Source organism: Chiloscyllium plagiosum, unplaced genomic scaffold (assembly GCF_037043375.1).
Source record: "Chiloscyllium plagiosum isolate Xiang-an unplaced genomic scaffold, Cpla_swu_hap1 HiC_scaffold_5, whole genome shotgun sequence".
Classification (NCBI taxonomy): Eukaryota; Metazoa; Chordata; class Chondrichthyes; order Orectolobiformes; family Hemiscylliidae; genus Chiloscyllium; species Chiloscyllium plagiosum.
Genome location: NW_028270143.1, coordinates 126,964,076 through 126,977,305, shown reverse-complemented (window position 1 = coordinate 126,977,305; position 13,230 = coordinate 126,964,076).

The following is a 13,230-nucleotide window of genomic DNA, read 5'->3' as shown; positions in this document are numbered from 1 at the left end:
GTACACCACTAGAAATTGAACTCCAGGATGAGCATTTCCCATCAACCACCACCTTCTGTCTTCTTGCAGCTCGCCAATTTCTGATCCAAACCACCAAATCACTCAATCCTATGCCTCCATATTTTGAGCAATAGCCTACCGTGGGGAACCTTATCAGACACCTTACTGAAATCCATATACACCACACTAACCCCTTTACCCTCATCCACCTATTTGGTCACCTTCTCAAAGAACTCAGTAAGGTTTGTGAGGCACGACCTACCCTTCGCAAAACCTTGTTGACTATCCCTAACCAACTTATTCCTCCCTCGATGATTATAAATCCTATCTCTCACAATCTTTTCCAACACTTTACCCATAACCGAAGTAAGGCTCACTGGTCTATAATTACTAGGGTTGTCTCTACTCCCCTTCTTGAACAAGGGGGACAACATTTGCTATCCTCCAGCCTTCTGGCACTATTCCTGTAGGCAATGACGACCTAAAGATCAAAGCCAAAGGTTCTGCAATCTCCTCCCTGGCTTCCCCAAGAATCCGAGGACAAATCCCGTCCAGCTCAGGGGACTTATCTATTTTCCCACTTTCCAGAATTGCTAACACCTCCTCCTTGTGAACCTCAATCCCATCTAGTCTAGTAGTCTTTCCCAGAAAGAACAGGGGAGGAGGGCAAGAAATTATAATTTTGAGAGATACAGGATCTCATCAGTGAACATATTTGGACTCTTTCTGACCTGTTACCCGAGAGAGCAGTAATTTGTGGGACAGACGGACTGAAGTTTAGCGTTCCCCTATGTAAGGTCAAGTTGGAGTGCCAAGTCAAGACTGGGGATGTAACAGTGGGAGTGACTGACAGAATGTCAGCTCCAGGAATCCAGTTTGTTCTTGGGCACAATTTAGCAGGATCCAAGGTGGGAGTGACACCCCTTGTTGTGGAGAAGCCCAAGGAAGACAAGGGAACTGTGGAGTTAAAAGGAAAATACCTTGGAATTTTCCCAGACTGTGTAGTGACCAGATCCCACTTTCATTAGGCACAGCACAAAGCAAAAACTAAAGAGAAAGATGAAGGAGTTGAGGTTCGGTTCGCAGACACCTTGTTTGATGTAATGGTGCAGGGAAAAAGCTGTACAGGCAGAGGGTCAGGCAGAAGAGTTCTGTGCTGAAAGGCTAATAGACTTAGAACAGAAAGACAAGACGATAAAAGATCTATACGTTGATGCATAATCAGAAAAGGAGGCAGAGAATATTCCTGACGGTCATTATCTGAAAGGTAGAATCCTAAGGTGGAAATGGAGACCACGGCTGGTTATTGTAGAGGAGAAACGGGTGAAGTGCACCAGACTGTGTTTCCGGGAGCATCTAGACAGAGTGTTACGGGTATCACATGAATTACCAGTAGGAGATCACCTAGGGGTACGGAAGACTCAGGCTAAGATATAAAAGCATTTCTATTGGTCTGGAATGCACAAGGATGTGGTTAACTTTTGCCGTATGTGTCATACATGCTAAATGGTAGAGAAGCCACAGGCGGTAGTAAAACCAGCACCTTTGTTGCTAAATCCCGCATTTGAAGAACTTTTTGCGCGGGTTATAATTGATTGTGTAGGTCCCCTCCCGAGAACTAAAAGTGGGAACCAGTACTTGTTAAACATAATGGATGTGTCTACCAGATTTCCTGATGCAATTCTATTACAGAGTATTAAGGCAAAAAGGGTGGTACAGGAGTTAATAGCTTTTTTCACACGGTATGGACTACCCAGAAAGATTGAGTCAGACCAAGGATCTCATTTTACTGCAAGGTTTTTTTAAAGAAGTCATGGATAGCTTAGGTATAACAGCACTTTAAATCCAGTGCATATCATGCTGAGTCCCTGGGAGCTTTGAAAGGTAGGCATCAGACCCTGAAGACCACGTTAAGAGCGTACTGTCAGGATTACCCGAATGATTGATATTAATTAAAGAGAAATTGACAGGACTGAAGTCGGAGATCTCACACTTGGATTATGTTTCGGAGGTGAAGGAGACATTAAATTGGGTAGGTGAGTTAGCTAAACAACACTTGAAGAGGGTACAGCATAAAATAAGGAGAAAGCGAGGACAGCAGATGCTGTGGATCAGGATCAAGTGTGTGGTGCTGGAAAAGCACAGCAGGTCAGGCAGCATCTGCAGAGCATCAGCTTTTCATCAGGAATTATGCTTGAAACGTCAACTCTACTGCTCCTCAAGGGCTGCCTGACTGGCTGTGCTTTTCCAGCACCACACTCTTGACACAGTATAGAATGAAGCAAGTGGCAGATAAAATCTTGGAAATTCGGACATTTTCCCATGGGGATGACGTATTAGTATTGTTACCAGTGGTAGGAGATCCCTTCAAAGCCAGGTTTAGTGGTCCCTATCAAATTGAGAAAAAGTTGAGTCAGGTAAACTATCTGGTAAAGATACCAGATAAGAAACTGTATCAGGTATGTCATGTGAATATGATGAAATTATATTGTAATAGAGAGAAGGAACTGGAGAAATAGGAGTTAGTGACTGCTCCGCAGAGTGAGGAATGAAATCCAGATGATGTGGAGTTCGATGCGCCTCAAAATATGTTAAACAATGAGGAGGTCCTTCAGGAGTGGGGGTAGGTTAGTGAACTATCTGTCTCAGGAGCAAACAACCCAGTTAAAAGCAAAAGAGAAAATGCTGGAAAATCTCAGCAGGTCTGGCAGCATCTGTAAGGAGCGAAAAGAGCTGACTTTGAGTCTAACTGACCCTTTGTCAAAGCTTTGACAAAGGGTCAGTTAGGCTCGAAACATCAGCTCTTTTCTCTCCTTACAGATGCTGCCAGACCTCCTGAGATTTTCCAGCATTTTCTCTTTTGGTTTCAGGTTCCAGCATCCGCAGTAATTTGCTTTTAACCCAGTTAAAAGGTTTGTTGAAGCAGTATGAGGACATATGCAGGAATAAGATGGGGAGGACTAATACGGTTGTGCATGAGGTCGACAAAGGGAATGCTGTTCTGATAAAACACCCCTACAGGCTGAATCCTTTCAAAGCCCCCCAGGTCCAGAAGGAAGTAGATGCGATGCTCAACAAAGATATCATCGAACCAAGTCCGAGTGAGTAGAGTTTGCCGATCGTGTTAGTTCCCAAACCTGATGGGACTCAACGATTTTGTGTGGACTATTGGAAGGTCAATGCCTTAACAAAATTGGACTCCTACTCCATACCAAGATTGGAGGACTGCATAGAGAAACCAGTTAAACACGCCAGTTGCATCACAAAGTTGGGAATGGTTATTGACAGGTACCTTTATCAGAGGAAGCAAAAGAAATCGCTGCGATAGTAACTTCAAATGGGCAATATCAATTCAAAGTGATGCTTTTTGGAATGAGAAACACTTCAGCCACATTCCAAAGACCCGTGAACAGAGGTGTGGTTGGGTTAACAAACTGTGCAGTCAATCGGGATAATGTCGTGATCTTGGGTAAATCATGGAAAGATCACATGGTACACTTGACAGAGCTCTTTGAACAATGAAGAGAAGCAAAACTGGTAATTAGATTAGATTAGTGTGGAAACAGGTCCTTCGGCCCAACAGGCCGACACCGACCCTCCAAAGAGTAACCTACCCAGACCCATTTCCCTCTGACTAACGCACCTAACGCTATGGACGATTTAGTATGGGCAATTCACCCTGACCTGCATATCTTTTGGTCTGTGGGAGGAAACCAAGCATCCAGAGGAAACCCACGCAGACATGGGGAGAATGTGCAAACTCCACACAGTCAGTCGCCTGAGGCTGGAATCAAACCCGGGTCCCTGGCGCTATGAGGCAGCAGTGCTAACCACTGTGCCACCCGTAATAAACTTAAAGAAAACAGAATTTGAGAAAGCAGAGGTGACATTCTTAGGACATAACATCGGTCATGGAAGGTTGACCCCAAGGAACATCAAGACAATGGACATCGAGGAATTTCCACAAACAACCTCAAAAAAAAGAGGTGCTTCCATTTTTGGGACGAAGCTGATTCTACCAGAGGTTTGTTCAGCAGCGTAGCGGCACCGATTTACTGAAGAAGAGCACAAACTTTTGATGGAAAGAACAATGCCAGGAGGCATTTGACAATTTAAAAGCAGTTACAGCCACCGCACCAGTTTTAGCTACACCAAACGTTTTGAAACCCTTTGAAGTTGCAATCGATCTAGCCACATAGGAGTTGGAGCTGTACTGCTACAGGAAGATGATGACGGAAATGAACGGCCAGTTGGCTACTTTTTAAAGAAACTCAACACCCACCAGGGAAAATATTCTACCATTGAAAAGGAATTATTGAGTTTGGTATTGGCCTTACAACATTTTAATGTTTATGTGATGATTAATGTGTCAGAGACAGTTGTGTATACGGATCTCAATCCTCTTACATTCTTAGAACAATTTAAAGACAAGAATATAAGACTATTTCATTGGAGTCTTATGTAGACTTTTAATTTACAAATTGCACATGTTGCAGGTCGTAAAAATGTGATAGCAGGTGCGTTATCACAGATTTAACAGATAAAGTATAGATAAGATTGACCAGATTCCAATGTTATATATATGTGTGCAGAAATTAATATGAACTTAGATTAATGTCCTATGTATTTCATTGTGATGGGGTTAAGACATTGAAAACAAAATGAAGCTATCTTTTCATTATGATGGTTCATTTTTTTTCTTAAGGGGGAAGGTGTTATGAAGTTGAAAGCATGTACTGTACCTTTAAGAGACTGAAAGTTGGCAAGCATCTATCATGTGACTGACTAGCAGGCATAAAGTGTACTGGGAAATTTAAAGATGTAACATTTGGTTGTAATCTAGATACCCGAGTTGTTTTCCCAGCAGTTTGAATTTAACCAACCAATTTAAATTATGCCCCTAGATACTAAAACCCAATCAAATTTCAATTTTACTGTTTTGACAACATCGAAGCAATGAGACAATCAAATGTTTGGGGTATAAAGCTGTAGGCATTTTGAAAGTTAGACAGAGAGTAACTGCCACCGAGAGAGAGAGAGAGATTGCCATTCAAAACTCTCTATCAAAGGTACCTTTTCCATATGAAACATCTTTGCAACAAAAGACAGAAGATGACCCAGGGAGATCTACAGTTGAAAGAAGGAGGACACCAGACATGAAAGCTGCTGTTTGGTTTTGAAATTAAGTTGATGTAATTTTAATATGGATGAATATTGGAACAGTATATTGTTACAGAGTTAGAGGCAGATAATAAGCAGTTAGGAGAAAGGAGGCTTAGAATTGTATATAGTTGTTGTTTAATGTTCACTTTTAGAGTTAAAGAATAAATTGATATTTTTCTTTAAATCGTGGAATTTGGGAGTTCTCTGTCTCTCATACTTGAACAGATTACAAGGTGAGGTGAGTTTTTCTGGGTGTTTGGGTTAATTAGCAGAGCGGTCCACTTCCAGGTTGTAACAATTCTAAAAGATTTTCCCTTTACTCCAAGGCTATGTCCTTGGGCCCCAGTCTCTCCTGCCAATGAAAACATTTTCCCAACATCCACTCTGTCCAGACTGTTTAGTATTCTATAAGTTTCAATCAGATCCCACCCCTCTGATCCTTCTAAACTCCATTGAATATAGACCCAGAGTCCTCAAACATTCCTCATATGTTAAGTCTTTAATTCCTGGCATTGATCATTGGATCCTCCTCTGGACCCGCTCCAGGGCCAGTACGTACATCCTGAGGTTTGGGGTCCAAATTGCTCATCATACTCCAAATGTTATCTGACCAGAGCTGTATAAAGCCTCAGAAATACATCCCTGCTTTTATACTCTAGTCCCCCCTGAGCTGAATGACAACGTTGTATTTGCCTTCTTAACTCCCAACTCAACCTGCAAGTTTATCTTAGAGAAACCTGGACTAGGTTTTCCAAGTACCCTTGCACTTCAGATTTCTGATTTTTTTTTCCCATTTAGAAAATAGTCCATGCCTCTACTCTTCCCACCAAAGTGCGCAACCTCACACTTTCCCATGTTGTATTGCATCTGCCACTTCTTTGCCCACTCTCTTAACCTGACCAAGTCTTTGTGAAGGCTCCCCCTCTCCTCAATACTACCTGCCCCTCCACCTGTCTTTGTATTATCTGTAAACTTTGCCAGAATGCCCTCAGGTCCTTCACCCAGATCATTAATGTGTAAAGTGAAAAGTTGTGGTCCCAACACTGACCCTTGTGGAACACCACTTGTCACCAGCTGCCATCCTGAGAAGGGCCCTTTTATCCCCACTCTCTGCTTCCTGCCAGACAGCCAAGCTTCTATCCATGCTGGTACCTTGCCTCTAACACCATGGGCCCTTACCTTACTCAGTAACCTCCTGTGTGGCATCTTGTCAAAGGCCTTCTTGAAGTTCAGGTAGATAACATGCATTGGTCTGCCCTGCTTGTTATCTCTTCAAAGATTCTAACGGATTTCTCAGGTATGACCTCCCCTTGATGAAACCATGCTGACTTTGCCTTATTTTACACTTCCAAGTATTCAGAATCTCATCCTTCACAATGGACTCCAAACTAATTGGCGTATAATATCACTGACTCCAGTGATACCTGCAAGATGACTACTAACACCTCCACTATTTCTTCAGCGATCTCCTTCAGAGCGTTCGCCTATAGTCCATCTGGTCCAGGTGATTTATCCACCTTCAGACCATTCAGTGTTTCTAGCACTTTCTCCTTGGTGATGGCCACCGTACTCATCTCTGCCTCCTCCATTCTCTTGCATTTTTGGGATATTACTTGTGTGTTCCATCATAGTAATGACACAAAGTATTTGTTCCCCATCACTACTTCTCCAGCATCATTTTCACGTGGCCCAATGTCTACTTTCGCCTCTCTTTTGCCCTTTAGATATATATATATCTAAAGAAACTCTTGCAATCTTTTCTAACATTTTCAGCTAGCTTACCCTTATATTTAATCTTCTCCCTCCTTATGTCTTTCTTTGTTGTTCTCTGTTGGTCGTCATAGGCTTCCCAATCCTCTGATGTCCCACTGCCCTTTTGCCATATTGTATGCCTTCACTTTTGCGTTTATGCTGTCCCTGACTTCACTGGTCAGCTTTGGCCACCTCTAATTACCAACAGCTTATCCATCAGATGCTTTCTCCTGAAGTTGGACTCAGGGTGACAGAGTGCCCTCCCCTGTTGCCAATATGTGGGTAACATCCCTCTCTCTTCGGTAAACACAGATGCAATGTATTCATTTAACATCTCAGCCCTGCTCCTCTCCTGCATGTATAAATCTCTTTCTGATCTCTAATCCATCTGATTTCTGTTCAGAGTTATACAGAATGAAACAGACCGTTTGGTCCAATTCATCTGTGTCGACCAGCTATCCCAATCTAATCTTGTGCCATTTGGCCCATATCCCTCCAAACCGTTCCTATTTATATACCCATCCAGATGCCTTTTAAATACTATAATTGTACCAGCCTCCACCACTTCCTCTGGCAGCTTATTCCATACAAGCACCACCCTCTGTGTGAAAAAGTTGCCCTTACATCCTTTTTAAACCTTTCCACTCTCACCCTAAACCTAAGCCTGCTAATTCTGGACTCCTCCACCCCAGGGAAAAGACCTTGTCTCTTTACCCTACCCATGCCCCTCATGATTTTATAAACCTCTGTGAGGTCACCCCTCAGCCTCCGATGCTCCAGGGAAAACAGCCTCCCTCTACAATTCAAACTCTTCAACTCCTGTTACATCCTTATAAATCTTTTCTAAACTCTTTCAAGTTTAAAAACATCTTTCCTAGAGGAGGGAGACCAGAATTGTACGTGATATTCCAAAAGTGGCCTAACCAATGGCTTGCATGGCTATGACCTGACCTCTCAACTCCTATACTCAATGTTCTGACCAATAAAAGCAAGTGTCACCTTCACTACTCAGTCTATCTGTGACTCTGCTTTCCAGGAACTACGCACCTGCACCCATGGGCCCCTTTGTTCAGCATCCCTCCCCAGGGTGCTACCATTAAACTCTATAAGATCTAGCCTGGTTGCCTTACCAAAATGAAACACCTCTCACTTACTCTAATTGAACTCCATCTGCCACTCCTCAGCCATTATTGATGAGTCTGGGAGACTTTGGGATTTCCCTGTGTGTTAGCTGCCATTCTTTCATTCATAATGCAGAATCCCTTTGCTTTGTCACATCTCCTAAACCTTCTAGATTTGGCTCTGAACTGGCCCTACTGCGTGACAGCTGTCAGAGCATTCTTTTGTAACGTGTCTTCATTCCTATCTCCTTTCTCAGTCACCGAGTTCTCAATTTGTTTGCCCGACTGAAGCCTTCCGAGGGAGTAGGCCTCAACGTGCCCAAAGTAGCTCCGCCTTTGGAAGCAGCCCATTGGTCAGCTGCGGTTATCCCACCAACCTTTGATTCCGATTATCTGGTCCAGTTCTGTTCCTGTTTTCATCCCGTAACCTTTGATCCCCTCAACAATCAAGAACTTATCTATCTTTGTTTTAACTATACTCAATGACCTGGCCTCCACAGCTCCAAAAGGGGTCAGCAAGTGATTAGGTAAGAAAAAGGAGGGCTCAGGTTTTCCATCAGCCATAGAGATGTGCAGCCTGGGAACAGACCCTTCGATCCAACCTGTCCATGCTGACCAGACATCCCAACCTAATCTAGTCCCATTTACCAGCATTTGGCCCGTATCCCTCTTAAACCTTTCCTATTCATATACCTAACCAGATATCTTCTAAACATTGTAATTGTACCAGCCTCCACCACTTCGTCTGGCAGGAGGAGGTAGAGAAAGGAAAATTGCAGATGCTGGAATCCTAGGTAGACAATTAGGAGGCTGGATGAACACAGGAAGCCAGGCAGCATCAGGAGGTGGAGAAGGCAACGTTTTGGGTGTAACCCTGCTTCAAGACTGGGGGGGTCGGTGGAAGGTGAGCTGCAGGTAAGGGGGGGGGGGGGGCGGGGAGTGGTGTTTGGGGTGTGGAGAGGGGTGGGGATAGGTGAAGACAGGTAGAGAGTATGACCTGGGTTGGTCAATGGGAAGAATTGATCCAGTTCGTAGCTGGAAGGGAGGGGATGAGAAGGGAGGTTATTTGAAATCGGAGAACTCAATGTTGAGTCCTCCTGGCTACAGGCTGCCCAGGTGGAAGATGAGGTGTTGTTCCTCCAATTTGCGGTCTGATCCATTGTGGCAATGGAGGAGGCCAAGGATGGTCGTGTCAGAGGGGAGTGGGAAGGGGAATTAAAATGGGTGGTGACTGGGAGGTCAGGCCGATCCCTGCAGGCCCGGCTGAGATGCTCAGTGAGCTGTTCCCTAAGTTTACGTTTGGTCTCCCCGATGTAGAGGACACCACATCAGGAGCACCTGATGCAGTAAACTAGGTTGGAGGAGAGGCAGGTGAACCTCAGTCCTTCCAGGTGAGACAGTTTGGGGCCCTGAATGGAGGTGAGGTGAGGGGAAGGGGGGGGGGGGGGGGGGGTGTACCAGCAGGTTTTGGATCTTTTCTGGTTTTAGGGGAAACTACCTAGGGGTTCAGGGGGGTCGGTGGGGAGAGTGGCGCAAACCAAGGACTGTCAAAGGGAACAGTCCTTGCGGAAGGCAGAGAAGGGTGGGGACAGGAAGGTGTTCTTGGTGGTGGGGTCTAGTTGGAGTTGGTGGAAGGGTTTGAGGATGATGGATTGGATGCGGAGGCTTGGTGGGGTGGTAGGTGAGGACAAGGGGGAACTCTGTCTTTATTGTGTTGGAAGACGGGTTTTAGAGCAGTGGAACAGGAATGGAGGTGGTACGGTGGGGAGCTGTCTGGATGATGGAGGGGTGGGGGGGGAAAACACATTGTTCAAAATAGGCGGACATCTGGGATGCTTGGGAGTGGAACGTCTCCATGTCCAAGCAGATGCAGCGGAGGGGGAGGAATTGGGAGAGCAGGTTGGAGTTCTTGCAGGATACTGGGTGGGAGGAAGCAGAGTCCAGTTAATTATGGGAGTCTCCAGTCCATCTGGAAACTGTTGCCAGAGATAGAAATGGAGAGGTCAAGAAAGGGGAGGTGGTGTCTGAGATGGACCAAGTGAATTTGAGGGCAGGGTGGAAGTTGTGGGCAAAGTTGATGAACTGCTCCAGTTCAGCCTGGGTGCAGGATGCTGCACCAATACATCGATGACTGCAACGGTGGAAGAGTTGTGGCACAGTGCCTGTGTAGGTACTAAAGAGGGACTGTACGACAAAGAGGCAGGGCGTAGCTGGGGCCCATCCGGGTACCATGGCCACACCCTGGATTTGGAGAAAATGGGAGGAGCTAAAGGAAACATTGTTGAGGGTGAGGACCAGTTCAGAGAGGCAGAAGAGGGTATTGGTGAAGGGGACTGGATGGGTCTGTTGGAGAGGAAGAAGTGGAGGGCCTGGAGGCCATCCATGTAGGGTACGGACGCGTATAAGGACTCATGTCTATAGTGAAGATAAAGCGCTGAGGGCTGGGGAACTGGAACTTACTGAAGAGAGTGGTTTGTACCGAGGATGTAGGTGGGAAGTGCCTGAACCAAGAGGAAGAGGATGGAGTTGAGGTAAGGCGAGATGAGTTCGGTGGGGCAGGAGCGTGCCGAGACGATGGGTCGGCCAAGGTAGTTGGGCATGTGGATCTTGGGGAGTAGGTAGAACCGGGCAGTGTGGGACTGGGGGACTATGAGTTTGGAGGCAGTGTAGGGGAGATCACCAGAGGCAATGAGGGCACAGACAATGCGAGTGATTTTGGCCTGATGGGTCGCGGGCAAGGGGGAGTTAAGATGTGGTGTCAGAGAGTTGGCGTTCGGCCTCTGCGACAGAGAGGTCCATTCTCCAGACCACCACCCAGCCTTTGTCAGCGGGTTTCATGGTGAAATGTGGATTGGTGCACAGTGAGTGGAGTGTTGCCTGTTTGGAGAGAATGGGGTGGGGTGGAAGGGGGTGGAGAAATTGAGGTGGTTGATGTCACGTCAGCGGTCTGCAATGAAGAGGTCCGGGAAAGTTAAGAGGCCGGGATGGGGGGGGTGTCCAAGGGGAAGCAGAAGGTTGGAGGCGGGAGAAGGGATCCTCGGAAGGAGGTTGGGAATCTTTGTCAGAGACGAAGATGCAAAGACGGTGCAAGAAGAGCTCCACATCATGGCGGAACTCGTCGAGGTGGGGTGGAGGGGCATGAACATGAGCCCTTTCCTGAGGACGGACTGTTCCCCTTCAGAGTTCAAGGTCGGGAGGGGGACAGTGAATATGTGGCAAGGCTCAGGGGTGGGGTTTTGGGGAGGTCATGAGGGTAAAGGAAAGGAGGGGAAGTGGGCAATAGGATGTAATAGGTAAGGGTTGGATGTGGTGGTGGTGGGGGGGGGAGAGAAGAGCATTTGTGGGAGGAGGAGTGGGATGTGGGGAGGGGTGTGGAGAAGAGAGGAGAGGTGGAGGGGTAGGGGGCATTGTGGGACTGGGCAGGTGATGATGGAGAGCTGGTGTGCTGGCTAGTTGTAGATGGGCAGTAGGACCCAGAAGTGACCCTGGGGATCAGAGTTCTTATGTTGATTGGAGAGTGGGCGGAGTCCGGAATGGGGGTGGGAGTTCCCAGGAAGTCGAGGCCAGTCCCAGTCCTTTCAGTGGAATCCGAGGCAGCGTTGGAGGATTCAACAGTAGGAGAGATGAAGGGTGACAGTGCGTCCCGGTCAATGTGGAAGAGTTGGGTTCCAGAGCAGGGTCAGACTGGAGAGGGTGGGGGAATGGGGTGAGATCTTCACGTGGGTAATGGCGGCGACAGGGTGGAGGGGTGGTTCTGGATGTGGCTGAAATCAGAGCACAGATTTCGAACAGTAGGTTCTCCGACTTGGGGAGTACAGCAGACTTCTGGGAATGTCCAATAAACAGAAAAACCATTTGTTGAGCATGTGAATTGAGCAAGGATATTGTGAAACGTGAAAGGGTTCAGAAAAGATTTACAAGGATGTTGCCAGAGTTGGAGGATCTGAGCTACAGGGAGAGGCTGAACAAGCTGGGGCTGTTTTCCCTGGAGCGTCGGAGGCTGAGGGGTAATCTTTTAGAGGTTTACAAAATTATGAGGGGCATAGAGTCATAGAGATGGACAGCATGGAAACAGACCCTTCGGTCCAACCCATCCATGCTGACCAAATAGATAAGGTCTTTTCCCTGCAGTGGGGAAGTCCAGAACTAGAGGGCATAGGTTTAGGGTGAGCGGGGAAAGATATAAAAGAGACCTAAGGGGCAACTTTTTCAAACAGAGAGTGGTACGTGTACAGATTGAGCTGCCAGAGGAAGTGGTGGAGGCTGGTACAATTACAGCATTTAAAAGGCATCTGGATGGGTATATGAATAGGAAGGGTTTGGAGGGATATAGGCCGGGAGCTGGCAGGTGGGACTAGATTGGGTTGGGATATCTGGTCGGCATGGACTGGTTGGACCGAAGGGCCTGATAAATTAAAATGCATTAATTTTCTATTTATGCTATCCATGCCCCTCAGGATTTAATTACCTTGTTCTCTGCTTTGTCCCTGCCTGCCCTGACTTTGACTCACTTCTTTTCTCAACTGTACCTGTCTTAGATTGATCCCTTTCGTCAGGATATCCTGGGTCCCACCAACTCCCCCAACCTTAATCGTTCAAATCCTCCTGAGCAGCTCTAGCATAGCTCCCTGCCAGTATATTAGTCCCCTTCCAAATCAGGTGCAATCCGTCCTTCTTGTACAGGTCACTTCTACCCCAGAAGAGATTCCAATGATCCAAAAATGTGAATCCTTCTCCCACACACCAGCTCCTCAGCCATGCAGTCACCTGCTCTATCCTCTTATTCCTGCCCTCACTAGCTCGTAGCACTGGGAGTAATTCAGATATTAATACCTTCTAGGACACCCTTTTTAAATTCCTGCCTAAATCTCTGTAATCCACTTTCAGAATCTCAACCTTTTCCCTTCCTATGTCGTTGGTTCCAATGTGGACAATGACCTCCTGCTGGCCCCTCTCCCCCATGAGAACATTCTGCACCCTCTCTGAGACATCCTTGATCCTGGCACCAGGGAAGCAACACACCAATCTGATTTTTGCTGCTGGCCACAGAAACGTCTGTCTGTGCCTCTGACTAGAGAGTCCCCTAACACAATCGTTCTCTTGGATCCTGACATATCCCTCATTGCATTAGAGCCAGTCTCAATACCAGAAACTTGGCTGTTCATGCTACATTCCCCTGAGAATCTATCACCCC